The sequence below is a fragment of the Lissotriton helveticus genome, chromosome 6, assembly GCF_964261635.1.
Source record: "Lissotriton helveticus chromosome 6, aLisHel1.1, whole genome shotgun sequence".
Classification (NCBI taxonomy): Eukaryota; Metazoa; Chordata; class Amphibia; order Caudata; family Salamandridae; genus Lissotriton; species Lissotriton helveticus.
The window spans coordinates 682,283,384-682,308,134 of record NC_136067.1 but is presented as its reverse complement, the minus strand read 5'-3'; the positions used below and the strand labels follow the sequence as shown (position 1 = coordinate 682,308,134).

Here is a 24,751-nt window from a genome sequence, read left to right as displayed (position 1 = left end):
TTTTATTTGTATTTTTTTTCGTAAACCCGAAAAATTAATAAATAAATAAATAACGCACGGCCCGGGTGCGGCAAATAAGTCAAATAAATACATGAATAAGGCAAGACACGGTGACCAGTTTGCTTTTATTCACACGCAAACACAATAGCGCCACTTTACAGGGTTTGGTAGTGGAGCGCTACTCTCGTTTTCTCGTCTATTTTTCAACAGCATTGTTTTCCCCGGGTGGGGAAGTGCACCATTCCTGGAGGTACTGCAATACCAGGTTGATGCGTGGAGTGGACAGAGCAAGCTCCTATTCCATCTCCCTGTTCCAAAAATCAATTTAATATATGGTCCCCAGATAGAGGACGTATCAGATATTAAACTGATAAGAACAGATACTACACTTGATCTTAGCCAAAAGGCCGAGAAGCGATAACCCGGGCCCATTCAGAATCAACGCCTCCCGAAGCAATCTACCTGGCTCACCCGGACTTGGGTCTTCCCTCGCACCGTCGCTGGCCGCCTTTCCGCCTCTTTTTCCGACTCCCAGCAAGGGATCAGTATGTCTGGGTGGAAAGGAGGCCCCGGCCTCAGGCCTTCTCCCGGCTCCCAGAGTCCTCCTCGGCTGTCGCCTCATCAGGCGTCACTTAGCATACCCACGTTGTCCTCTTTCTAGAATTTGCATGCCCCGCCCCTTCCTGCGCACTGCTTCCAGACGGCTGGCCAGAAAGCCTGGCAGCCAGGGGATGCTGGGAATCAGCCCAGGATGCCCTGGACAGCTCCCTGACCGGATATGGCCGGCCCCTCACCCTCGCTTGCCGGGGACACTGCTCCCCTGCAGCCTAAGGCCTATAGATAAGGCTTGGCCGTTCGTGGCCGTTCGGGGACGGGCGGGGCGGGCAGAGAAGGAAAAGGACTCTGTATTTTTCTTCTTGCTCAGAGAAGCCAAGGGCAGTGTCCACTTCTCTGCCAGCCTGCATGCCAGCCAGCCTGCCTGCCTGCCTCCCTCCCTCCCTTCCTCCCTCCCTCCCACTGACTTGCTGGGAACCTTCTTCCATTCGTTCCCCAGTGAAATGGATCCAAAATCACTGAAAGTCTGCTGCTGGAAAAACAATCTTTTTCCGACGTTTGTCTCTTTTCAAAGTGCAGCGTCTGGATGGAGAAGGGGAGAAAAAAAGAAATAATTTTTTATTTGTATTTTTTTTCGTAAACCCGAAAAATTAATAAATAAATAAATAACGCACGGCCCGGGTGCGGCAAATAAGTCAAATAAATACATGAATAAGGCAAGACACGGTGACCAGTTTGCTTTTATTCACACGCAAACACAATAGCGCCACTTTACAGGGTTTGGTAGTGGAGCGCTACTCTCGTTTTCTCGTCTATTTTTCAACAGCATTGTTTTCCCCGGGTGGGGAAGTGCACCATTCCTGGAGGTACTGCAATACCAGGTTGATGCGTGGAGTGGACAGAGCAAGCTCCTATTCCATCTCCCTGTTCCAAAAATCAATTTAATATATGGTCCCCAGATAGAGGACGTATCAGATATTAAACTGATAAGAACAGATACTACACTTGATCTTAGCCAAAAGGCCGAGAAGCGATAACCCGGGCCCATTCAGAATCAACGCCTCCCGAAGCAATCTACCTGGCTCACCCGGACTTGGGTCTTCCCTCGCACCGTCGCTGGCCGCCTTTCCGCCTCTTTTTCCGACTCCCAGCAAGGGATCAGTATGTCTGGGTGGAAAGGAGGCCCCGGCCTCAGGCCTTCTCCCGGCTCCCAGAGTCCTCCTCGGCTGTCGCCTCATCAGGCGTCACTTAGCATACCCACGTTGTCCTCTTTCTAGAATTTGCATGCCCCGCCCCTTCCTGCGCACTGCTTCCAGACGGCTGGCCAGAAAGCCTGGCAGCCAGGGGATGCTGGGAATCAGCCCAGGATGCCCTGGACAGCTCCCTGACCGGATATGGCCGGCCCCTCACCCTCGCTTGCCGGGGACACTGCTCCCCTGCAGCCTAAGGCCTATAGATAAGGCTTGGCCGTTCGTGGCCGTTCGGGGACGGGCGGGGCGGGCAGAGAAGGAAAAGGACTCTGTATTTTTCTTCTTGCTCAGAGAAGCCAAGGGCAGTGTCCACTTCTCTGCCAGCCTGCATGCCAGCCAGCCTGCCTGCCTGCCTCCCTCCCTCCCTTCCTCCCTCCCTCCCACTGACTTGCTGGGAACCTTCTTCCATTCGTTCCCCAGTGAAATGGATCCAAAATCACTGAAAGTCTGCTGCTGGAAAAACAATCTTTTTCCGACGTTTGTCTCTTTTCAAAGTGCAGCGTCTGGATGGAGAAGGGGAGAAAAAAAGAAATAATTTTTTATTTGTATTTTTTTTCGTAAACCCGAAAAATTAATAAATAAATAAATAACGCACGGCCCGGGTGCGGCAAATAAGTCAAATAAATACATGAATAAGGCAAGACACGGTGACCAGTTTGCTTTTATTCACACGCAAACACAATAGCGCCACTTTACAGGGTTTGGTAGTGGAGCGCTACTCTCGTTTTCTCGTCTATTTTTCAACAGCATTGTTTTCCCCGGGTGGGGAAGTGCACCATTCCTGGAGGTACTGCAATACCAGGTTGATGCGTGGAGTGGACAGAGCAAGCTCCTATTCCATCTCCCTGTTCCAAAAATCAATTTAATATATGGTCCCCAGATAGAGGACGTATCAGATATTAAACTGATAAGAACAGATACTACACTTGATCTTAGCCAAAAGGCCGAGAAGCGATAACCCGGGCCCATTCAGAATCAACGCCTCCCGAAGCAATCTACCTGGCTCACCCGGACTTGGGTCTTCCCTCGCACCGTCGCTGGCCGCCTTTCCGCCTCTTTTTCCGACTCCCAGCAAGGGATCAGTATGTCTGGGTGGAAAGGAGGCCCCGGCCTCAGGCCTTCTCCCGGCTCCCAGAGTCCTCCTCGGCTGTCGCCTCATCAGGCGTCACTTAGCATACCCACGTTGTCCTCTTTCTAGAATTTGCATGCCCCGCCCCTTCCTGCGCACTGCTTCCAGACGGCTGGCCAGAAAGCCTGGCAGCCAGGGGATGCTGGGAATCAGCCCAGGATGCCCTGGACAGCTCCCTGACCGGATATGGCCGGCCCCTCACCCTCGCTTGCCGGGGACACTGCTCCCCTGCAGCCTAAGGCCTATAGATAAGGCTTGGCCGTTCGTGGCCGTTCGGGGACGGGCGGGGCGGGCAGAGAAGGAAAAGGACTCTGTATTTTTCTTCTTGCTCAGAGAAGCCAAGGGCAGTGTCCACTTCTCTGCCAGCCTGCATGCCAGCCAGCCTGCCTGCCTGCCTCCCTCCCTCCCTTCCTCCCTCCCTCCCACTGACTTGCTGGGAACCTTCTTCCATTCGTTCCCCAGTGAAATGGATCCAAAATCACTGAAAGTCTGCTGCTGGAAAAACAATCTTTTTCCGACGTTTGTCTCTTTTCAAAGTGCAGCGTCTGGATGGAGAAGGGGAGAAAAAAAGAAATAATTTTTTATTTGTATTTTTTTTCGTAAACCCGAAAAATTAATAAATAAATAAATAACGCACGGCCCGGGTGCGGCAAATAAGTCAAATAAATACATGAATAAGGCAAGACACGGTGACCAGTTTGCTTTTATTCACACGCAAACACAATAGCGCCACTTTACAGGGTTTGGTAGTGGAGCGCTACTCTCGTTTTCTCGTCTATTTTTCAACAGCATTGTTTTCCCCGGGTGGGGAAGTGCACCATTCCTGGAGGTACTGCAATACCAGGTTGATGCGTGGAGTGGACAGAGCAAGCTCCTATTCCATCTCCCTGTTCCAAAAATCAATTTAATATATGGTCCCCAGATAGAGGACGTATCAGATATTAAACTGATAAGAACAGATACTACACTTGATCTTAGCCAAAAGGCCGAGAAGCGATAACCCGGGCCCATTCAGAATCAACGCCTCCCGAAGCAATCTACCTGGCTCACCCGGACTTGGGTCTTCCCTCGCACCGTCGCTGGCCGCCTTTCCGCCTCTTTTTCCGACTCCCAGCAAGGGATCAGTATGTCTGGGTGGAAAGGAGGCCCCGGCCTCAGGCCTTCTCCCGGCTCCCAGAGTCCTCCTCGGCTGTCGCCTCATCAGGCGTCACTTAGCATACCCACGTTGTCCTCTTTCTAGAATTTGCATGCCCCGCCCCTTCCTGCGCACTGCTTCCAGACGGCTGGCCAGAAAGCCTGGCAGCCAGGGGATGCTGGGAATCAGCCCAGGATGCCCTGGACAGCTCCCTGACCGGATATGGCCGGCCCCTCACCCTCGCTTGCCGGGGACACTGCTCCCCTGCAGCCTAAGGCCTATAGATAAGGCTTGGCCGTTCGTGGCCGTTCGGGGACGGGCGGGGCGGGCAGAGAAGGAAAAGGACTCTGTATTTTTCTTCTTGCTCAGAGAAGCCAAGGGCAGTGTCCACTTCTCTGCCAGCCTGCATGCCAGCCAGCCTGCCTGCCTGCCTCCCTCCCTCCCTTCCTCCCTCCCTCCCTCCCTCCCACTGACTTGCTGGGAACCTTCTTCCATTCGTTCCCCAGTGAAATGGATCCAAAATCACTGAAAGTCTGCTGCTGGAAAAACAATCTTTTTCCGACGTTTGTCTCTTTTCAAAGTGCAGCGTCTGGATGGAGAAGGGGAGAAAAAAAGAAATAATTTTTTATTTGTATTTTTTTTCGTAAACCCGAAAAATTAATAAATAAATAAATAACGCACGGCCCGGGTGCGGCAAATAAGTCAAATAAATACATGAATAAGGCAAGACACGGTGACCAGTTTGCTTTTATTCACACGCAAACACAATAGCGCCACTTTACAGGGTTTGGTAGTGGAGCGCTACTCTCGTTTTCTCGTCTATTTTTCAACAGCATTGTTTTCCCCGGGTGGGGAAGTGCACCATTCCTGGAGGTACTGCAATACCAGGTTGATGCGTGGAGTGGACAGAGCAAGCTCCTATTCCATCTCCCTGTTCCAAAAATCAATTTAATATATGGTCCCCAGATAGAGGACGTATCAGATATTAAACTGATAAGAACAGATACTACACTTGATCTTAGCCAAAAGGCCGAGAAGCGATAACCCGGGCCCATTCAGAATCAACGCCTCCCGAAGCAATCTACCTGGCTCACCCGGACTTGGGTCTTCCCTCGCACCGTCGCTGGCCGCCTTTCCGCCTCTTTTTCCGACTCCCAGCAAGGGATCAGTATGTCTGGGTGGAAAGGAGGCCCCGGCCTCAGGCCTTCTCCCGGCTCCCAGAGTCCTCCTCGGCTGTCGCCTCATCAGGCGTCACTTAGCATACCCACGTTGTCCTCTTTCTAGAATTTGCATGCCCCGCCCCTTCCTGCGCACTGCTTCCAGACGGCTGGCCAGAAAGCCTGGCAGCCAGGGGATGCTGGGAATCAGCCCAGGATGCCCTGGACAGCTCCCTGACCGGATATGGCCGGCCCCTCACCCTCGCTTGCCGGGGACACTGCTCCCCTGCAGCCTAAGGCCTATAGATAAGGCTTGGCCGTTCGTGGCCGTTCGGGGACGGGCGGGGCGGGCAGAGAAGGAAAAGGACTCTGTATTTTTCTTCTTGCTCAGAGAAGCCAAGGGCAGTGTCCACTTCTCTGCCAGCCTGCATGCCAGCCAGCCTGCCTGCCTGCCTCCCTCCCTCCCTTCCTCCCTCCCTCCCACTGACTTGCTGGGAACCTTCTTCCATTCGTTCCCCAGTGAAATGGATCCAAAATCACTGAAAGTCTGCTGCTGGAAAAACAATCTTTTTCCGACGTTTGTCTCTTTTCAAAGTGCAGCGTCTGGATGGAGAAGGGGAGAAAAAAAGAAATAATTTTTTATTTGTATTTTTTTTCGTAAACCCGAAAAATTAATAAATAAATAAATAACGCACGGCCCGGGTGCGGCAAATAAGTCAAATAAATACATGAATAAGGCAAGACACGGTGACCAGTTTGCTTTTATTCACACGCAAACACAATAGCGCCACTTTACAGGGTTTGGTAGTGGAGCGCTACTCTCGTTTTCTCGTCTATTTTTCAACAGCATTGTTTTCCCCGGGTGGGGAAGTGCACCATTCCTGGAGGTACTGCAATACCAGGTTGATGCGTGGAGTGGACAGAGCAAGCTCCTATTCCATCTCCCTGTTCCAAAAATCAATTTAATATATGGTCCCCAGATAGAGGACGTATCAGATATTAAACTGATAAGAACAGATACTACACTTGATCTTAGCCAAAAGGCCGAGAAGCGATAACCCGGGCCCATTCAGAATCAACGCCTCCCGAAGCAATCTACCTGGCTCACCCGGACTTGGGTCTTCCCTCGCACCGTCGCTGGCCGCCTTTCCGCCTCTTTTTCCGACTCCCAGCAAGGGATCAGTATGTCTGGGTGGAAAGGAGGCCCCGGCCTCAGGCCTTCTCCCGGCTCCCAGAGTCCTCCTCGGCTGTCGCCTCATCAGGCGTCACTTAGCATACCCACGTTGTCCTCTTTCTAGAATTTGCATGCCCCGCCCCTTCCTGCGCACTGCTTCCAGACGGCTGGCCAGAAAGCCTGGCAGCCAGGGGATGCTGGGAATCAGCCCAGGATGCCCTGGACAGCTCCCTGACCGGATATGGCCGGCCCCTCACCCTCGCTTGCCGGGGACACTGCTCCCCTGCAGCCTAAGGCCTATAGATAAGGCTTGGCCGTTCGTGGCCGTTCGGGGACGGGCGGGGCGGGCAGAGAAGGAAAAGGACTCTGTATTTTTCTTCTTGCTCAGAGAAGCCAAGGGCAGTGTCCACTTCTCTGCCAGCCTGCATGCCAGCCAGCCTGCCTGCCTGCCTCCCTCCCTCCCTTCCTCCCTCCCTCCCACTGACTTGCTGGGAACCTTCTTCCATTCGTTCCCCAGTGAAATGGATCCAAAATCACTGAAAGTCTGCTGCTGGAAAAACAATCTTTTTCCGACGTTTGTCTCTTTTCAAAGTGCAGCGTCTGGATGGAGAAGGGGAGAAAAAAAGAAATAATTTTTTATTTGTATTTTTTTTCGTAAACCCGAAAAATTAATAAATAAATAAATAACGCACGGCCCGGGTGCGGCAAATAAGTCAAATAAATACATGAATAAGGCAAGACACGGTGACCAGTTTGCTTTTATTCACACGCAAACACAATAGCGCCACTTTACAGGGTTTGGTAGTGGAGCGCTACTCTCGTTTTCTCGTCTATTTTTCAACAGCATTGTTTTCCCCGGGTGGGGAAGTGCACCATTCCTGGAGGTACTGCAATACCAGGTTGATGCGTGGAGTGGACAGAGCAAGCTCCTATTCCATCTCCCTGTTCCAAAAATCAATTTAATATATGGTCCCCAGATAGAGGACGTATCAGATATTAAACTGATAAGAACAGATACTACACTTGATCTTAGCCAAAAGGCCGAGAAGCGATAACCCGGGCCCATTCAGAATCAACGCCTCCCGAAGCAATCTACCTGGCTCACCCGGACTTGGGTCTTCCCTCGCACCGTCGCTGGCCGCCTTTCCGCCTCTTTTTCCGACTCCCAGCAAGGGATCAGTATGTCTGGGTGGAAAGGAGGCCCCGGCCTCAGGCCTTCTCCCGGCTCCCAGAGTCCTCCTCGGCTGTCGCCTCATCAGGCGTCACTTAGCATACCCACGTTGTCCTCTTTCTAGAATTTGCATGCCCCGCCCCTTCCTGCGCACTGCTTCCAGACGGCTGGCCAGAAAGCCTGGCAGCCAGGGGATGCTGGGAATCAGCCCAGGATGCCCTGGACAGCTCCCTGACCGGATATGGCCGGCCCCTCACCCTCGCTTGCCGGGGACACTGCTCCCCTGCAGCCTAAGGCCTATAGATAAGGCTTGGCCGTTCGTGGCCGTTCGGGGACGGGCGGGGCGGGCAGAGAAGGAAAAGGACTCTGTATTTTTCTTCTTGCTCAGAGAAGCCAAGGGCAGTGTCCACTTCTCTGCCAGCCTGCATGCCAGCCAGCCTGCCTGCCTGCCTCCCTCCCTCCCTCCCTCCCTCCCTCCCTCCCTCCCACTGACTTGCTGGGAACCTTCTTCCATTCGTTCCCCAGTGAAATGGATCCAAAATCACTGAAAGTCTGCTGCTGGAAAAACAATCTTTTTCCGACGTTTGTCTCTTTTCAAAGTGCAGCGTCTGGATGGAGAAGGGGAGAAAAAAAGAAATAATTTTTTATTTGTATTTTTTTTCGTAAACCCGAAAAATTAATAAATAAATAAATAACGCACGGCCCGGGTGCGGCAAATAAGTCAAATAAATACATGAATAAGGCAAGACACGGTGACCAGTTTGCTTTTATTCACACGCAAACACAATAGCGCCACTTTACAGGGTTTGGTAGTGGAGCGCTACTCTCGTTTTCTCGTCTATTTTTCAACAGCATTGTTTTCCCCGGGTGGGGAAGTGCACCATTCCTGGAGGTACTGCAATACCAGGTTGATGCGTGGAGTGGACAGAGCAAGCTCCTATTCCATCTCCCTGTTCCAAAAATCAATTTAATATATGGTCCCCAGATAGAGGACGTATCAGATATTAAACTGATAAGAACAGATACTACACTTGATCTTAGCCAAAAGGCCGAGAAGCGATAACCCGGGCCCATTCAGAATCAACGCCTCCCGAAGCAATCTACCTGGCTCACCCGGACTTGGGTCTTCCCTCGCACCGTCGCTGGCCGCCTTTCCGCCTCTTTTTCCGACTCCCAGCAAGGGATCAGTATGTCTGGGTGGAAAGGAGGCCCCGGCCTCAGGCCTTCTCCCGGCTCCCAGAGTCCTCCTCGGCTGTCGCCTCATCAGGCGTCACTTAGCATACCCACGTTGTCCTCTTTCTAGAATTTGCATGCCCCGCCCCTTCCTGCGCACTGCTTCCAGACGGCTGGCCAGAAAGCCTGGCAGCCAGGGGATGCTGGGAATCAGCCCAGGATGCCCTGGACAGCTCCCTGACCGGATATGGCCGGCCCCTCACCCTCGCTTGCCGGGGACACTGCTCCCCTGCAGCCTAAGGCCTATAGATAAGGCTTGGCCGTTCGTGGCCGTTCGGGGACGGGCGGGGCGGGCAGAGAAGGAAAAGGACTCTGTATTTTTCTTCTTGCTCAGAGAAGCCAAGGGCAGTGTCCACTTCTCTGCCAGCCTGCATGCCAGCCAGCCTGCCTGCCTGCCTCCCTCCCTCCCTTCCTCCCTCCCTCCCACTGACTTGCTGGGAACCTTCTTCCATTCGTTCCCCAGTGAAATGGATCCAAAATCACTGAAAGTCTGCTGCTGGAAAAACAATCTTTTTCCGACGTTTGTCTCTTTTCAAAGTGCAGCGTCTGGATGGAGAAGGGGAGAAAAAAAGAAATAATTTTTTATTTGTATTTTTTTTCGTAAACCCGAAAAATTAATAAATAAATAAATAACGCACGGCCCGGGTGCGGCAAATAAGTCAAATAAATACATGAATAAGGCAAGACACGGTGACCAGTTTGCTTTTATTCACACGCAAACACAATAGCGCCACTTTACAGGGTTTGGTAGTGGAGCGCTACTCTCGTTTTCTCGTCTATTTTTCAACAGCATTGTTTTCCCCGGGTGGGGAAGTGCACCATTCCTGGAGGTACTGCAATACCAGGTTGATGCGTGGAGTGGACAGAGCAAGCTCCTATTCCATCTCCCTGTTCCAAAAATCAATTTAATATATGGTCCCCAGATAGAGGACGTATCAGATATTAAACTGATAAGAACAGATACTACACTTGATCTTAGCCAAAAGGCCGAGAAGCGATAACCCGGGCCCATTCAGAATCAACGCCTCCCGAAGCAATCTACCTGGCTCACCCGGACTTGGGTCTTCCCTCGCACCGTCGCTGGCCGCCTTTCCGCCTCTTTTTCCGACTCCCAGCAAGGGATCAGTATGTCTGGGTGGAAAGGAGGCCCCGGCCTCAGGCCTTCTCCCGGCTCCCAGAGTCCTCCTCGGCTGTCGCCTCATCAGGCGTCACTTAGCATACCCACGTTGTCCTCTTTCTAGAATTTGCATGCCCCGCCCCTTCCTGCGCACTGCTTCCAGACGGCTGGCCAGAAAGCCTGGCAGCCAGGGGATGCTGGGAATCAGCCCAGGATGCCCTGGACAGCTCCCTGACCGGATATGGCCGGCCCCTCACCCTCGCTTGCCGGGGACACTGCTCCCCTGCAGCCTAAGGCCTATAGATAAGGCTTGGCCGTTCGTGGCCGTTCGGGGACGGGCGGGGCGGGCAGAGAAGGAAAAGGACTCTGTATTTTTCTTCTTGCTCAGAGAAGCCAAGGGCAGTGTCCACTTCTCTGCCAGCCTGCATGCCAGCCAGCCTGCCTGCCTGCCTCCCTCCCTCCCTTCCTCCCTCCCTCCCTCCCTCCCACTGACTTGCTGGGAACCTTCTTCCATTCGTTCCCCAGTGAAATGGATCCAAAATCACTGAAAGTCTGCTGCTGGAAAAACAATCTTTTTCCGACGTTTGTCTCTTTTCAAAGTGCAGCGTCTGGATGGAGAAGGGGAGAAAAAAAGAAATAATTTTTTATTTGTATTTTTTTTCGTAAACCCGAAAAATTAATAAATAAATAAATAACGCACGGCCCGGGTGCGGCAAATAAGTCAAATAAATACATGAATAAGGCAAGACACGGTGACCAGTTTGCTTTTATTCACACGCAAACACAATAGCGCCACTTTACAGGGTTTGGTAGTGGAGCGCTACTCTCGTTTTCTCGTCTATTTTTCAACAGCATTGTTTTCCCCGGGTGGGGAAGTGCACCATTCCTGGAGGTACTGCAATACCAGGTTGATGCGTGGAGTGGACAGAGCAAGCTCCTATTCCATCTCCCTGTTCCAAAAATCAATTTAATATATGGTCCCCAGATAGAGGACGTATCAGATATTAAACTGATAAGAACAGATACTACACTTGATCTTAGCCAAAAGGCCGAGAAGCGATAACCCGGGCCCATTCAGAATCAACGCCTCCCGAAGCAATCTACCTGGCTCACCCGGACTTGGGTCTTCCCTCGCACCGTCGCTGGCCGCCTTTCCGCCTCTTTTTCCGACTCCCAGCAAGGGATCAGTATGTCTGGGTGGAAAGGAGGCCCCGGCCTCAGGCCTTCTCCCGGCTCCCAGAGTCCTCCTCGGCTGTCGCCTCATCAGGCGTCACTTAGCATACCCACGTTGTCCTCTTTCTAGAATTTGCATGCCCCGCCCCTTCCTGCGCACTGCTTCCAGACGGCTGGCCAGAAAGCCTGGCAGCCAGGGGATGCTGGGAATCAGCCCAGGATGCCCTGGACAGCTCCCTGACCGGATATGGCCGGCCCCTCACCCTCGCTTGCCGGGGACACTGCTCCCCTGCAGCCTAAGGCCTATAGATAAGGCTTGGCCGTTCGTGGCCGTTCGGGGACGGGCGGGGCGGGCAGAGAAGGAAAAGGACTCTGTATTTTTCTTCTTGCTCAGAGAAGCCAAGGGCAGTGTCCACTTCTCTGCCAGCCTGCATGCCAGCCAGCCTGCCTGCCTGCCTCCCTCCCTCCCTTCTCCTCCCTCCCTCCCACTGACTTGCTGGGAACCTTCTTCCATTCGTTCCCCAGTGAAATGGATCCAAAATCACTGAAAGTCTGCTGCTGGAAAAACAATCTTTTTCCGACGTTTGTCTCTTTTCAAAGTGCAGCGTCTGGATGGAGAAGGGGAGAAAAAAAGAAATAATTTTTTATTTGTATTTTTTTTCGTAAACCCGAAAAATTAATAAATAAATAAATAACGCACGGCCCGGGTGCGGCAAATAAGTCAAATAAATACATGAATAAGGCAAGACACGGTGACCAGTTTGCTTTTATTCACACGCAAACACAATAGCGCCACTTTACAGGGTTTGGTAGTGGAGCGCTACTCTCGTTTTCTCGTCTATTTTTCAACAGCATTGTTTTCCCCGGGTGGGGAAGTGCACCATTCCTGGAGGTACTGCAATACCAGGTTGATGCGTGGAGTGGACAGAGCAAGCTCCTATTCCATCTCCCTGTTCCAAAAATCAATTTAATATATGGTCCCCAGATAGAGGACGTATCAGATATTAAACTGATAAGAACAGATACTACACTTGATCTTAGCCAAAAGGCCGAGAAGCGATAACCCGGGCCCATTCAGAATCAACGCCTCCCGAAGCAATCTACCTGGCTCACCCGGACTTGGGTCTTCCCTCGCACCGTCGCTGGCCGCCTTTCCGCCTCTTTTTCCGACTCCCAGCAAGGGATCAGTATGTCTGGGTGGAAAGGAGGCCCCGGCCTCAGGCCTTCTCCCGGCTCCCAGAGTCCTCCTCGGCTGTCGCCTCATCAGGCGTCACTTAGCATACCCACGTTGTCCTCTTTCTAGAATTTGCATGCCCCGCCCCTTCCTGCGCACTGCTTCCAGACGGCTGGCCAGAAAGCCTGGCAGCCAGGGGATGCTGGGAATCAGCCCAGGATGCCCTGGACAGCTCCCTGACCGGATATGGCCGGCCCCTCACCCTCGCTTGCCGGGGACACTGCTCCCCTGCAGCCTAAGGCCTATAGATAAGGCTTGGCCGTTCGTGGCCGTTCGGGGACGGGCGGGGCGGGCAGAGAAGGAAAAGGACTCTGTATTTTTCTTCTTGCTCAGAGAAGCCAAGGGCAGTGTCCACTTCTCTGCCAGCCTGCATGCCAGCCAGCCTGCCTGCCTGCCTCCCTCCCTCCCTTCCTCCCTCCCTCCCACTGACTTGCTGGGAACCTTCTTCCATTCGTTCCCCAGTGAAATGGATCCAAAATCACTGAAAGTCTGCTGCTGGAAAAACAATCTTTTTCCGACGTTTGTCTCTTTTCAAAGTGCAGCGTCTGGATGGAGAAGGGGAGAAAAAAAGAAATAATTTTTTATTTGTATTTTTTTTCGTAAACCCGAAAAATTAATAAATAAATAAATAACGCACGGCCCGGGTGCGGCAAATAAGTCAAATAAATACATGAATAAGGCAAGACACGGTGACCAGTTTGCTTTTATTCACACGCAAACACAATAGCGCCACTTTACAGGGTTTGGTAGTGGAGCGCTACTCTCGTTTTCTCGTCTATTTTTCAACAGCATTGTTTTCCCCGGGTGGGGAAGTGCACCATTCCTGGAGGTACTGCAATACCAGGTTGATGCGTGGAGTGGACAGAGCAAGCTCCTATTCCATCTCCCTGTTCCAAAAATCAATTTAATATATGGTCCCCAGATAGAGGACGTATCAGATATTAAACTGATAAGAACAGATACTACACTTGATCTTAGCCAAAAGGCCGAGAAGCGATAACCCGGGCCCATTCAGAATCAACGCCTCCCGAAGCAATCTACCTGGCTCACCCGGACTTGGGTCTTCCCTCGCACCGTCGCTGGCCGCCTTTCCGCCTCTTTTTCCGACTCCCAGCAAGGGATCAGTATGTCTGGGTGGAAAGGAGGCCCCGGCCTCAGGCCTTCTCCCGGCTCCCAGAGTCCTCCTCGGCTGTCGCCTCATCAGGCGTCACTTAGCATACCCACGTTGTCCTCTTTCTAGAATTTGCATGCCCCGCCCCTTCCTGCGCACTGCTTCCAGACGGCTGGCCAGAAAGCCTGGCAGCCAGGGGATGCTGGGAATCAGCCCAGGATGCCCTGGACAGCTCCCTGACCGGATATGGCCGGCCCCTCACCCTCGCTTGCCGGGGACACTGCTCCCCTGCAGCCTAAGGCCTATAGATAAGGCTTGGCCGTTCGTGGCCGTTCGGGGACGGGCGGGGCGGGCAGAGAAGGAAAAGGACTCTGTATTTTTCTTCTTGCTCAGAGAAGCCAAGGGCAGTGTCCACTTCTCTGCCAGCCTGCATGCCAGCCAGCCTGCCTGCCTGCCTCCCTCCCTCCCTTCCTCCCTCCCTCCCACTGACTTGCTGGGAACCTTCTTCCATTCGTTCCCCAGTGAAATGGATCCAAAATCACTGAAAGTCTGCTGCTGGAAAAACAATCTTTTTCCGACGTTTGTCTCTTTTCAAAGTGCAGCGTCTGGATGGAGAAGGGGAGAAAAAAAGAAATAATTTTTTATTTGTATTTTTTTTCGTAAACCCGAAAAATTAATAAATAAATAAATAACGCACGGCCCGGGTGCGGCAAATAAGTCAAATAAATACATGAATAAGGCAAGACACGGTGACCAGTTTGCTTTTATTCACACGCAAACACAATAGCGCCACTTTACAGGGTTTGGTAGTGGAGCGCTACTCTCGTTTTCTCGTCTATTTTTCAACAGCATTGTTTTCCCCGGGTGGGGAAGTGCACCATTCCTGGAGGTACTGCAATACCAGGTTGATGCGTGGAGTGGACAGAGCAAGCTCCTATTCCATCTCCCTGTTCCAAAAATCAATTTAATATATGGTCCCCAGATAGAGGACGTATCAGATATTAAACTGATAAGAACAGATACTACACTTGATCTTAGCCAAAAGGCCGAGAAGCGATAACCCGGGCCCATTCAGAATCAACGCCTCCCGAAGCAATCTACCTGGCTCACCCGGACTTGGGTCTTCCCTCGCACCGTCGCTGGCCGCCTTTCCGCCTCTTTTTCCGACTCCCAGCAAGGGATCAGTATGTCTGGGTGGAAAGGAGGCCCCGGCCTCAGGCCTTCTCCCGGCTCCCAGAGTCCTCCTCGGCTGTCGCCTCATCAGGCGTCACTTAGCATACCCACGTTGTCCTCTTTCTAGAATTTGCATGCCCCGCCCCTTCCTGCGCACTGCTTCCAGACGGCTGGCCAGAAAGCCTGGCAGCCAGGGGATGCTGGGAATCAGCCCAGGATGCCCTGGACAGCTCCCTGACCGGATATGGCCGGCCCCTCACCCTCGCTTGCCGGGGACACTGCTCCCCTGCAGCCTAAGGCCTATAGATAAGGCTTGGCCGTTCGTGGCCGTTCGGGGACGGGCGGGGCGGGCAGAGAAGGAAAAGGACTCTGTATTTTTCTTCTTGCTCAGAGAAGCCAAGGGCAGTGTCCACTTCTCTGCCAGCCTGCATGCCAGCCAGCCTGCCTGCCTGCCTCCCTCCCTCCCTTCCTCCCTCCCTCCCACTGACTTGCTGGGAACCTTCTTCCATTCGTTCCCCAGTGAAATGGATCCAAAATCACTGAAAGTCTGCTGCTGGAAAAACAATCTTTTTCCGACGTTTGTCTCTTTTCAAAGTGCAGCGTCTGGATGGAGAAGGGGAGAAAAAAAGAAATAATTTTTTATTTGTATTTTTTTTCGTAAACCCGAAAAATTAATAAATAAATAAATAACGCACGGCCCGGGTGCGGCAAATAAGTCAAATAAATACATGAATAAGGCAAGACACGGTGACCAGTTTGCTTTTATTCACACGCAAACACAATAGCGCCACTTTACAGGGTTTGGTAGTGGAGCGCTACTCTCGTTTTCTCGTCTATTTTTCAACAGCATTGTTTTCCCCGGGTGGGGAAGTGCACCATTCCTGGAGGTACTGCAATACCAGGTTGATGCGTGGAGTGGACAGAGCAAGCTCCTATTCCATCTCCCTGTTCCAAAAATCAATTTAATATATGGTCCCCAGATAGAGGACGTATCAGATATTAAACTGATAAGAACAGATACTACACTTGATCTTAGCCAAAAGGCCGAGAAGCGATAACCCGGGCCCATTCAGAATCAACGCCTCCCGAAGCAATCTACCTGGCTCACCCGGACTTGGGTCTTCCCTCGCACCGTCGCTGGCCGCCTTTCCGCCTCTTTTTCCGACTCCCAGCAAGGGATCAGTATGTCTGGGTGGAAAGGAGGCCCCGGCCTCAGGCCTTCTCCCGGCTCCCAGAGTCCTCCTCGGCTGTCGCCTCATCAGGCGTCACTTAGCATACCCACGTTGTCCTCTTTCTAGAATTTGCATGCCCCGCCCCTTCCTGCGCACTGCTTCCAGACGGCTGGCCAGAAAGCCTGGCAGCCAGGGGATGCTGGGAATCAGCCCAGGATGCCCTGGACAGCTCCCTGACCGGATATGGCCGGCCCCTCACCCTCGCTTGCCGGGGACACTGCTCCCCTGCAGCCTAAGGCCTATAGATAAGGCTTGGCCGTTCGTGGCCGTTCGGGGACGGGCGGGGCGGGCAGAGAAGGAAAAGGACTCTGTATTTTTCTTCTTGCTCAGAGAAGCCAAGGGCAGTGTCCACTTCTCTGCCAGCCTGCATGCCAGCCAGCCTGCCTGCCTGCCTCCCTCCCTCCCTTCCTCCCTCCCTCCCACTGACTTGCTGGGAACCTTCTTCCATTCGTTCCCCAGTGAAATGGATCCAAAATCACTGAAAGTCTGCTGCTGGAAAAACAATCTTTTTCCGACGTTTGTCTCTTTTCAAAGTGCAGCGTCTGGATGGAGAAGGGGAGAAAAAAAGAAATAATTTTTTATTTGTATTTTTTTTCGTAAACCCGAAAAATTAATAAATAAATAAATAACGCACGGCCCGGGTGCGGCAAATAAGTCAAATAAATACATGAATAAGGCAAGACACGGTGACCAGTTTGCTTTTATTCACACGCAAACACAATAGCGCCACTTTACAGGGTTTGGTAGTGGAGCGCTACTCTCGTTTTCTCGTCTATTTTTCAACAGCATTGTTTTCCCCGGGTGGGGAAGTGCACCATTCCTGGAGGTACTGCAATACCAGGTTGATGCGTGGAGTGGACAGAGCAAGCTCCTATTCCATCTCCCTGTTCCAAAAATCAATTTAATATATGGTCCCCAGATAGAGGACGTATCAGATATTAAACTGATAAGAACAGATACTACACTTGATCTTAGCCAAAAGGCCGAGAAGCGATAACCCGGGCCCATTCAGAATCAACGCCTCCCGAAGCAATCTACCTGGCTCACCCGGACTTGGGTCTTCCCTCGCACCGTCGCTGGCCGCCTTTCCGCCTCTTTTTCCGACTCCCAGCAAGGGATCAGTATGTCTGGGTGGAAAGGAGGCCCCGGCCTCAGGCCTTCTCCCGGCTCCCAGAGTCCTCCTCGGCTGTCGCCTCATCAGGCGTCACTTAGCATACCCACGTTGTCCTCTTTCTAGAATTTGCATGCCCCGCCCCTTCCTGCGCACTGCTTCCAGACGGCTGGCCAGAAAGCCTGGCAGCCAGGGGATGCTGGGAATCAGCCCAGGATGCCCTGGACAGCTCCCTGACCGGATATGGCCGGCCCCTCACCCTCGCTTGCCGGGGACACTGCTCCCCTGCAGCCTAAGGCCTATAGATAAGGCTTGGCCGTTCGTGGCCGTTCGGGGACGGGCGGGGCGGGCAGAGAAGGAAAAGGACTCTGTATTTTTCTTCTTGCTCAGAGAAGCCAAGGGCAGTGTCCACTTCTCTGCCAGCCTGCATGCCAGCCAGCCTGCCTGCCTGCCTCCCTCCCTCCCTCCCTCCCTCCCTCCCTCCCTCCCTCCCTCCCTCCCTCCCTCCCACTGACTTGCTGGGAACCTTCTTCCATTCGTTCCCCAGTGAAATGGATCCAAAATCACTGAAAGTCTGCTGCTGGAAAAACAATCTTTTTCCGACGTTTGTCTCTTTTCAAAGTGCAGCGTCTGGATGGAGAAGGGGAGAAAAAAAGAAATAATTTTTTATTTGTATTTTTTTTCGTAAACCCGAAAAATTAATAAATAAATAAATAACGCACGGCCCGGGTGCGGCAAATAAGTCAAATAAATACATGAATAAGGCAAGACACGGTGACCAGTTTGCTTTTATTCACACGCAAACACAATAGCGCCACTTTACAGGGTTTGGTAGTGGAGCGCTACTCTCGTTTTCTCGTCTATTTTTCAACAGCATTGTTTTCCCCGGGTGGGGAAGTGCACCATTCCTGGAGGTACTGCAATACCAGGTTGATGCGTGGAGTGGACAGAGCAAGCTCCTATTCCATCTCCCTGTTCCAAAAATCAATTTAATATATGGTCCCCAGATAGAGGACGTATCAGATATTAAACTGATAAGAACAGATACTACACTTGATCTTAGCCAAAAGGCCGAGAAGCGATAACCCGGGCCCATTCAGAATCAACGCCTCCCGAAGCAATCTACCTGGCTCACCCGGACTTGGGTCTTCCCTCGCACCGTCGCTGGCCGCCTTTCCGCCTCTTTTTCCGACTCCCAGCAAGGGATCAGTATGTCTGGGTGGAAAGGAGGCCCCGGCCTCAGGCCTTCTCCCGGCTCCCAGAGTCCTCCTCGGCTGTCGCCTCATCAGGCGTCACTTAGCATACCCACGTTGTCCTCTTTCTAGAATTTGCATGCCCCGCCCCTTCCTGCGCACTGCTTCCAGACGGCTGGCCAGAAAGCCTGGCAGCCAGGGGATGCTGGGAATCAGCCCAGGATGCCCTGGACAGCTCCCTGACCGGATATGGCCGGCCCCTCACCCTCGCTTGCCGGGGACACTGCTCCCCTGCAGCCTAAGGCCTATAGATAAGGCTTGGCCGTTCGTGGCCGTTCGGGGACGGGCGGGGCGGGCAGAGAAGGAAAAGGACTCTGTATTTTTCTTCTTGCTCAGAGAAGCCAAGGGCAGTGTCCACTTCTCTGCCAGCCTGCATGCCAGCCAGCCTGCCTGCCTGCCTCCCTCCCTCCCTTCCTCCCTCCCTCCCACTGACTTGCTGGGAACCTTCTTCCATTCGTTCCCCAGTGAAATGGATCCAAAATCACTGAAAGTCTGCTGCTGGAAAAACAATCTTTTTCCGACGTTTGTCTCTTTTCAAAGTGCAGCGTCTGGATGGAGAAGGGGAGAAAAAAAGAAATAATTTTTTATTTGTATTTTTTTTCGTAAACCCGAAAAATTAATAAATAAATAAATAACGCACGGCCCGGGTGCGGCAAATAAGTCAAATAAATACATGAATAAGGCAAGACACGGTGACCAGTTTGCTTTTATTCACACGCAAACACAATAGCGCCACTTTACAGGGTTTGGTAGTGGAGCGCTACTCTCGTTTTCTCGTCTATTTTTCAACAGCATTGTTTTCCCCGGGTGGGGAAGTGCACCATTCCTGGAGGTACTGCAATACCAGGTTGATGCGTGGAGTGGACAGAGCAAGCTCCTATTCCATCTCCCTGTTCCAAAAATCAATTTAATATATGGTCCCCAGATAGAGGACGTATCAGATATTAAACTGATAAGAACAGATACTACACTTGATCTTAGCCAAAAGGCCGAGAAGCGATAACCCGGGCCCATTCAGAATCAACGCCTCCCGAAGCAATCTACCTGGCTCACCCGGACTTGGGTCTTCCCTCGCACCGTCGCTGGCCGCCTTTCCGCCTCTTTTTCCGACTCCCAGCAAGGGATCAGTATGTCTGGGTGGAAAGGAGGCCCCGGCCTCAGGCCTTCTCCCGGCTCCCAGAGTCCTCCTCGGCTGTCGCCTCATCAGGCGTCACTTAGCATACCCACGTTGTCCTCTTTCTAGAATTTGCATGCCCCGCCCCTTCCTGCGCACTGCTTCCAGACGGCTGGCCAGAAAGCCTGGCAGCCAGGGGATGCTGGGAATCAGCCCAGGATGCCCTGGACAGCTCCCTGACCGGATATGGCCGGCCCCTCACCCTCGCTTGCCGGGGACACTGCTCCCCTGCAGCCTAAGGCCTATAGATAAGGCTTGGCCGTTCGTGGCCGTTCGGGGACGGGCGGGGCGGGCAGAGAAGGAAAAGGACTCTGTATTTTTCTTCTTGCTCAGAGAAGCCAAGGGCAGTGTCCACTTCTCTGCCAGCCTGCATGCCAGCCAGCCTGCCTGCCTGCCTCCCTCCCTCCCTCCCTCCCTCCCTCCCTCCCTCCCTCCCTCCCTCCCTCCCTCCCACTGACTTGCTGGGAACCTTCTTCCATTCGTTCCCCAGTGAAATGGATCCAAAATCACTGAAAGTCTGCTGCTGGAAAAACAATCTTTTTCCGACGTTTGTCTCTTTTCAAAGTGCAGCGTCTGGATGGAGAAGGGGAGAAAAAAAGAAATAATTTTTTATTTGTATTTTTTTTCGTAAACCCGAAAAATTAATAAATAAATAAATAACGCACGGCCCGGGTGCGGCAAATAAGTCAAATAAATACATGAATAAGGCAAGACACGGTGACCAGTTTGCTTTTATTCACACGCAAACACAATAGCGCCACTTTACAGGGTTTGGTAGTGGAGCGCTACTCTCGTTTTCTCGTCTATTTTTCAACAGCATTGTTTTCCCCGGGTGGGGAAGTGCACCATTCCTGGAGGTACTGCAATACCAGGTTGATGCGTGGAGTGGACAGAGCAAGCTCCTATTCCATCTCCCTGTTCCAAAAATCAATTTAATATATGGTCCCCAGATAGAGGACGTATCAGATATTAAACTGATAAGAACAGATACTACACTTGATCTTAGCCAAAAGGCCGAGAAGCGATAACCCGGGCCCATTCAGAATCAACGCCTCCCGAAGCAATCTACCTGGCTCACCCGGACTTGGGTCTTCCCTCGCACCGTCGCTGGCCGCCTTTCCGCCTCTTTTTCCGACTCCCAGCAAGGGATCAGTATGTCTGGGTGGAAAGGAGGCCCCGGCCTCAGGCCTTCTCCCGGCTCCCAGAGTCCTCCTCGGCTGTCGCCTCATCAGGCGTCACTTAGCATACCCACGTTGTCCTCTTTCTAGAATTTGCATGCCCCGCCCCTTCCTGCGCACTGCTTCCAGACGGCTGGCCAGAAAGCCTGGCAGCCAGGGGATGCTGGGAATCAGCCCAGGATGCCCTGGACAGCTCCCTGACCGGATATGGCCGGCCCCTCACCCTCGCTTGCCGGGGACACTGCTCCCCTGCAGCCTAAGGCCTATAGATAAGGCTTGGCCGTTCGTGGCCGTTCGGGGACGGGCGGGGCGGGCAGAGAAGGAAAAGGACTCTGTATTTTTCTTCTTGCTCAGAGAAGCCAAGGGCAGTGTCCACTTCTCTGCCAGCCTGCATGCCAGCCAGCCTGCCTGCCTGCCTCCCTCCCTCCCTTCCTCCCTCCCTCCCACTGACTTGCTGGGAACCTTCTTCCATTCGTTCCCCAGTGAAATGGATCCAAAATCACTGAAAGTCTGCTGCTGGAAAAACAATCTTTTTCCGACGTTTGTCTCTTTTCAAAGTGCAGCGTCTGGATGGAGAAGGGGAGAAAAAAAGAAATAATTTTTTATTTGTATTTTTTTTCGTAAACCCGAAAAATTAATAAATAAATAAATAACGCACGGCCCGGGTGCGGCAAATAAGTCAAATAAATACATGAATAAGGCAAGACACGGTGACCAGTTTGCTTTTATTCACACGCAAACACAATAGCGCCACTTTACAGGGTTTGGTAGTGGAGCGCTACTCTCGTTTTCTCGTCTATTTTTCAACAGCATTGTTTTCCCCGGGTGGGGAAGTGCACCATTCCTGGAGGTACTGCAATACCAGGTTGATGCGTGGAGTGGACAGAGCAAGCTCCTATTCCATCTCCCTGTTCCAAAAATCAATTTAATATATGGTCCCCAGATAGAGGACGTATCAGATATTAAACTGATAAGAACAGATACTACACTTGATCTTAGCCAAAAGGCCGAGAAGCGATAACCCGGGCCCATTCAGAATCAACGCCTCCCGAAGCAATCTACCTGGCTCACCCGGACTTGGGTCTTCCCTCGCACCGTCGCTGGCCGCCTTTCCGCCTCTTTTTCCGACTCCCAGCAAGGGATCAGTATGTCTGGGTGGAAAGGAGGCCCCGGCCTCAGGCCTTCTCCCGGCTCCCAGAGTCCTCCTCGGCTGTCGCCTCATCAGGCGTCACTTAGCATACCCACGTTGTCCTCTTTCTAGAATTTGCATGCCCCGCCCCTTCCTGCGCACTGCTTCCAGACGGCTGGCCAGAAAGCCTGGCAGCCAGGGGATGCTGGGAATCAGCCCAGGATGCCCTGGACAGCTCCCTGACCGGATATGGCCGGCCCCTCACCCTCGCTTGCCGGGGACACTGCTCCCCTGCAGCCTAAGGCCTATAGATAAGGCTTGGCCGTTCGTGGCCGTTCGGGGACGGGCGGGGCGGGCAGAGAAGGAAAAGGACTCTGTATTTTTCTTCTTGCTCAGAGAAGCCAAGGGCAGTGTCCACTTCTCTGCCAGCCTGCATGCCAGCCAGCCTGCCTGCCTGCCTCCCTCCCTCCCTTCCTCCCTCCCTCCCTCCCTCCCACTGACTTGCTGGGAACCTTCTTCCATTCGTTCCCCAGTGAAATGGATCCAAAATCACTGAAAGTCTGCTGCTGGAAAAACAATCTTTTTCCGACGTTTGTCTCTTTTCAAAGTGCAGCGTCTGGATGGAGAAGGGGAGAAAAAAAGAAATAATTTTTTATTTGTATTTTTTTTCGTAAACCCGAAAAATTAATAAATAAATAAATAACGCACGGCCCGGGTGCGGCAAATAAGTCAAATAAATACATGAATAAGGCAAGACACGGTGACCAGTTTGCTTTTATTCACACGCAAACACAATAGCGCCACTTTACAGGGTTTGGTAGTGGAGCGCTACTCTCGTTTTCTCGTCTATTTTTCAACAGCATTGTTTTCCCCGGGTGGGGAAGTGCACCATTCCTGGAGGTACTGCAATACCAGGTTGATGCGTGGAGTGGACAGAGCAAGCTCCTATTCCATCTCCCTGTTCCAAAAATCAATTTAATATATGGTCCCCAGATAGAGGACGTATCAGATATTAAACTGATAAGAACAGATACTACACTTGATCTTAGCCAAAAGGCCGAGAAGCGATAACCCGGGCCCATTCAGAATCAACGCCTCCCGAAGCAATCTACCTGGCTCACCCGGACTTGGGTCTTCCCTCGCACCGTCGCTGGCCGCCTTTCCGCCTCTTTTTCCGACTCCCAGCAAGGGATCAGTATGTCTGGGTGGAAAGGAGGCCCCGGCCTCAGGCCTTCTCCCGGCTCCCAGAGTCCTCCTCGGCTGTCGCCTCATCAGGCGTCACTTAGCATACCCACGTTGTCCTCTTTCTAGAATTTGCATGCCCCGCCCCTTCCTGCGCACTGCTTCCAGACGGCTGGCCAGAAAGCCTGGCAGCCAGGGGATGCTGGGAATCAGCCCAGGATGCCCTGGACAGCTCCCTGACCGGATATGGCCGGCCCCTCACCCTCGCTTGCCGGGGACACTGCTCCCCTGCAGCCTAAGGCCTATAGATAAGGCTTGGCCGTTCGTGGCCGTTCGGGGACGGGCGGGGCGGGCAGAGAAGGAAAAGGACTCTGTATTTTTCTTCTTGCTCAGAGAAGCCAAGGGCAGTGTCCACTTCTCTGCCAGCCTGCATGCCAGCCAGCCTGCCTGCCTGCCTCCCTCCCTCCCTTCCTCCCTCCCTCCCACTGACTTGCTGGGAACCTTCTTCCATTCGTTCCCCAGTGAAATGGATCCAAAATCACTGAAAGTCTGCTGCTGGAAAAACAATCTTTTTCCGACGTTTGTCTCTTTTCAAAGTGCAGCGTCTGGATGGAGAAGGGGAGAAAAAAAGAAATAATTTTTTATTTGTATTTTTTTTCGTAAACCCGAAAAATTAATAAATAAATAAATAACGCACGGCCCGGGTGCGGCAAATAAGTCAAATAAATACATGAATAAGGCAAGACACGGTGACCAGTTTGCTTTTATTCACACGCAAACACAATAGCGCCACTTTACAGGGTTTGGTAGTGGAGCGCTACTCTCGTTTTCTCGTCTATTTTTCAACAGCATTGTTTTCCCCGGGTGGGGAAGTGCACCATTCCTGGAGGTACTGCAATACCAGGTTGATGCGTGGAGTGGACAGAGCAAGCTCCTATTCCATCTCCCTGTTCCAAAAATCAATTTAATATATGGTCCCCAGATAGAGGACGTATCAGATATTAAACTGATAAGAACAGATACTACACTTGATCTTAGCCAAAAGGCCGAGAAGCGATAACCCGGGCCCATTCAGAATCAACGCCTCCCGAAGCAATCTACCTGGCTCACCCGGACTTGGGTCTTCCCTCGCACCGTCGCTGGCCGCCTTTCCGCCTCTTTTTCCGACTCCCAGCAAGGGATCAGTATGTCTGGGTGGAAAGGAGGCCCCGGCCTCAGGCCTTCTCCCGGCTCCCAGAGTCCTCCTCGGCTGTCGCCTCATCAGGCGTCACTTAGCATACCCACGTTGTCCTCTTTCTAGAATTTGCATGCCCCGCCCCTTCCTGCGCACTGCTTCCAGACGGCTGGCCAGAAAGCCTGGCAGCCAGGGGATGCTGGGAATCAGCCCAGGATGCCCTGGACAGCTCCCTGACCGGATATGGCCGGCCCCTCACCCTCGCTTGCCGGGGACACTGCTCCCCTGCAGCCTAAGGCCTATAGATAAGGCTTGGCCGTTCGTGGCCGTTCGGGGACGGGCGGGGCGGGCAGAGAAGGAAAAGGACTCTGTATTTTTCTTCTTGCTCAGAGAAGCCAAGGGCAGTGTCCACTTCTCTGCCAGCCTGCATGCCAGCCAGCCTGCCTGCCTGCCTCCCTCCCTCCCTTCCTCCCTCCCTCCCACTGACTTGCTGGGAACCTTCTTCCATTCGTTCCCCAGTGAAATGGATCCAAAATCACTGAAAGTCTGCTGCTGGAAAAACAATCTTTTTCCGACGTTTGTCTCTTTTCAAAGTGCAGCGTCTGGATGGAGAAGGGGAGAAAAAAAGAAATAATTTTTTATTTGTATTTTTTTTCGTAAACCCGAAAAATTAATAAATAAATAAATAACGCACGGCCCGGGTGCG

General features: G+C 52.4%; 21 non-coding genes across 21 annotated transcripts; all 21 read right to left on the bottom strand.

Moving 5' to 3' along the window:
• Positions 1-228: 228 nt before the first annotated feature.
• On the bottom strand, positions 229-419 carry LOC144765878 (U2 spliceosomal RNA). Its single transcript, XR_013597739.1, has one exon. It is a non-coding gene; the product is annotated as a U2 spliceosomal RNA (small nuclear RNA).
• A 980-nt stretch (positions 420-1,399) lies between these two features.
• LOC144765877 (U2 spliceosomal RNA) lies at positions 1,400-1,590 on the bottom strand. Its single transcript, XR_013597738.1, has one exon. It is a non-coding gene; the product is annotated as a U2 spliceosomal RNA (small nuclear RNA).
• A 980-nt stretch (positions 1,591-2,570) lies between these two features.
• Positions 2,571-2,761, bottom strand: LOC144765876 (U2 spliceosomal RNA). The gene has a single exon (XR_013597737.1). It is a non-coding gene; the product is annotated as a U2 spliceosomal RNA (small nuclear RNA).
• A 980-nt stretch (positions 2,762-3,741) lies between these two features.
• Positions 3,742-3,932, bottom strand: LOC144765875 (U2 spliceosomal RNA). Its single transcript, XR_013597736.1, has one exon. It is a non-coding gene; the product is annotated as a U2 spliceosomal RNA (small nuclear RNA).
• Positions 3,933-4,920: 988 nt separating this feature from the next.
• On the bottom strand, positions 4,921-5,111 carry LOC144765874 (U2 spliceosomal RNA). Its single transcript, XR_013597735.1, has one exon. It is a non-coding gene; the product is annotated as a U2 spliceosomal RNA (small nuclear RNA).
• Positions 5,112-6,091: 980 nt separating this feature from the next.
• LOC144765873 (U2 spliceosomal RNA) lies at positions 6,092-6,282 on the bottom strand. The gene has a single exon (XR_013597734.1). It is a non-coding gene; the product is annotated as a U2 spliceosomal RNA (small nuclear RNA).
• A 980-nt stretch (positions 6,283-7,262) lies between these two features.
• LOC144765872 (U2 spliceosomal RNA) lies at positions 7,263-7,453 on the bottom strand. Its single transcript, XR_013597733.1, has one exon. It is a non-coding gene; the product is annotated as a U2 spliceosomal RNA (small nuclear RNA).
• A 988-nt stretch (positions 7,454-8,441) lies between these two features.
• Positions 8,442-8,632, bottom strand: LOC144765871 (U2 spliceosomal RNA). Its single transcript, XR_013597732.1, has one exon. It is a non-coding gene; the product is annotated as a U2 spliceosomal RNA (small nuclear RNA).
• Positions 8,633-9,612: 980 nt separating this feature from the next.
• LOC144765870 (U2 spliceosomal RNA) lies at positions 9,613-9,803 on the bottom strand. Its single transcript, XR_013597731.1, has one exon. It is a non-coding gene; the product is annotated as a U2 spliceosomal RNA (small nuclear RNA).
• Positions 9,804-10,791: 988 nt separating this feature from the next.
• Positions 10,792-10,982, bottom strand: LOC144765869 (U2 spliceosomal RNA). The gene has a single exon (XR_013597730.1). It is a non-coding gene; the product is annotated as a U2 spliceosomal RNA (small nuclear RNA).
• A 982-nt stretch (positions 10,983-11,964) lies between these two features.
• On the bottom strand, positions 11,965-12,155 carry LOC144765868 (U2 spliceosomal RNA). Its single transcript, XR_013597729.1, has one exon. It is a non-coding gene; the product is annotated as a U2 spliceosomal RNA (small nuclear RNA).
• A 980-nt stretch (positions 12,156-13,135) lies between these two features.
• Positions 13,136-13,326, bottom strand: LOC144765867 (U2 spliceosomal RNA). The gene has a single exon (XR_013597728.1). It is a non-coding gene; the product is annotated as a U2 spliceosomal RNA (small nuclear RNA).
• A 980-nt stretch (positions 13,327-14,306) lies between these two features.
• Positions 14,307-14,497, bottom strand: LOC144765866 (U2 spliceosomal RNA). The gene has a single exon (XR_013597727.1). It is a non-coding gene; the product is annotated as a U2 spliceosomal RNA (small nuclear RNA).
• A 980-nt stretch (positions 14,498-15,477) lies between these two features.
• LOC144765865 (U2 spliceosomal RNA) lies at positions 15,478-15,668 on the bottom strand. Its single transcript, XR_013597726.1, has one exon. It is a non-coding gene; the product is annotated as a U2 spliceosomal RNA (small nuclear RNA).
• A 980-nt stretch (positions 15,669-16,648) lies between these two features.
• On the bottom strand, positions 16,649-16,839 carry LOC144765864 (U2 spliceosomal RNA). Its single transcript, XR_013597725.1, has one exon. It is a non-coding gene; the product is annotated as a U2 spliceosomal RNA (small nuclear RNA).
• A 1,008-nt stretch (positions 16,840-17,847) lies between these two features.
• Positions 17,848-18,038, bottom strand: LOC144765863 (U2 spliceosomal RNA). Its single transcript, XR_013597724.1, has one exon. It is a non-coding gene; the product is annotated as a U2 spliceosomal RNA (small nuclear RNA).
• Positions 18,039-19,018: 980 nt separating this feature from the next.
• LOC144765862 (U2 spliceosomal RNA) lies at positions 19,019-19,209 on the bottom strand. The gene has a single exon (XR_013597723.1). It is a non-coding gene; the product is annotated as a U2 spliceosomal RNA (small nuclear RNA).
• Positions 19,210-20,217: 1,008 nt separating this feature from the next.
• Positions 20,218-20,408, bottom strand: LOC144765861 (U2 spliceosomal RNA). Its single transcript, XR_013597722.1, has one exon. It is a non-coding gene; the product is annotated as a U2 spliceosomal RNA (small nuclear RNA).
• A 980-nt stretch (positions 20,409-21,388) lies between these two features.
• LOC144765860 (U2 spliceosomal RNA) lies at positions 21,389-21,579 on the bottom strand. The gene has a single exon (XR_013597721.1). It is a non-coding gene; the product is annotated as a U2 spliceosomal RNA (small nuclear RNA).
• Positions 21,580-22,567: 988 nt separating this feature from the next.
• Positions 22,568-22,758, bottom strand: LOC144765859 (U2 spliceosomal RNA). Its single transcript, XR_013597720.1, has one exon. It is a non-coding gene; the product is annotated as a U2 spliceosomal RNA (small nuclear RNA).
• A 980-nt stretch (positions 22,759-23,738) lies between these two features.
• Positions 23,739-23,929, bottom strand: LOC144765858 (U2 spliceosomal RNA). Its single transcript, XR_013597719.1, has one exon. It is a non-coding gene; the product is annotated as a U2 spliceosomal RNA (small nuclear RNA).
• Between the last annotated feature and the right edge of the window lie 822 nt (positions 23,930-24,751).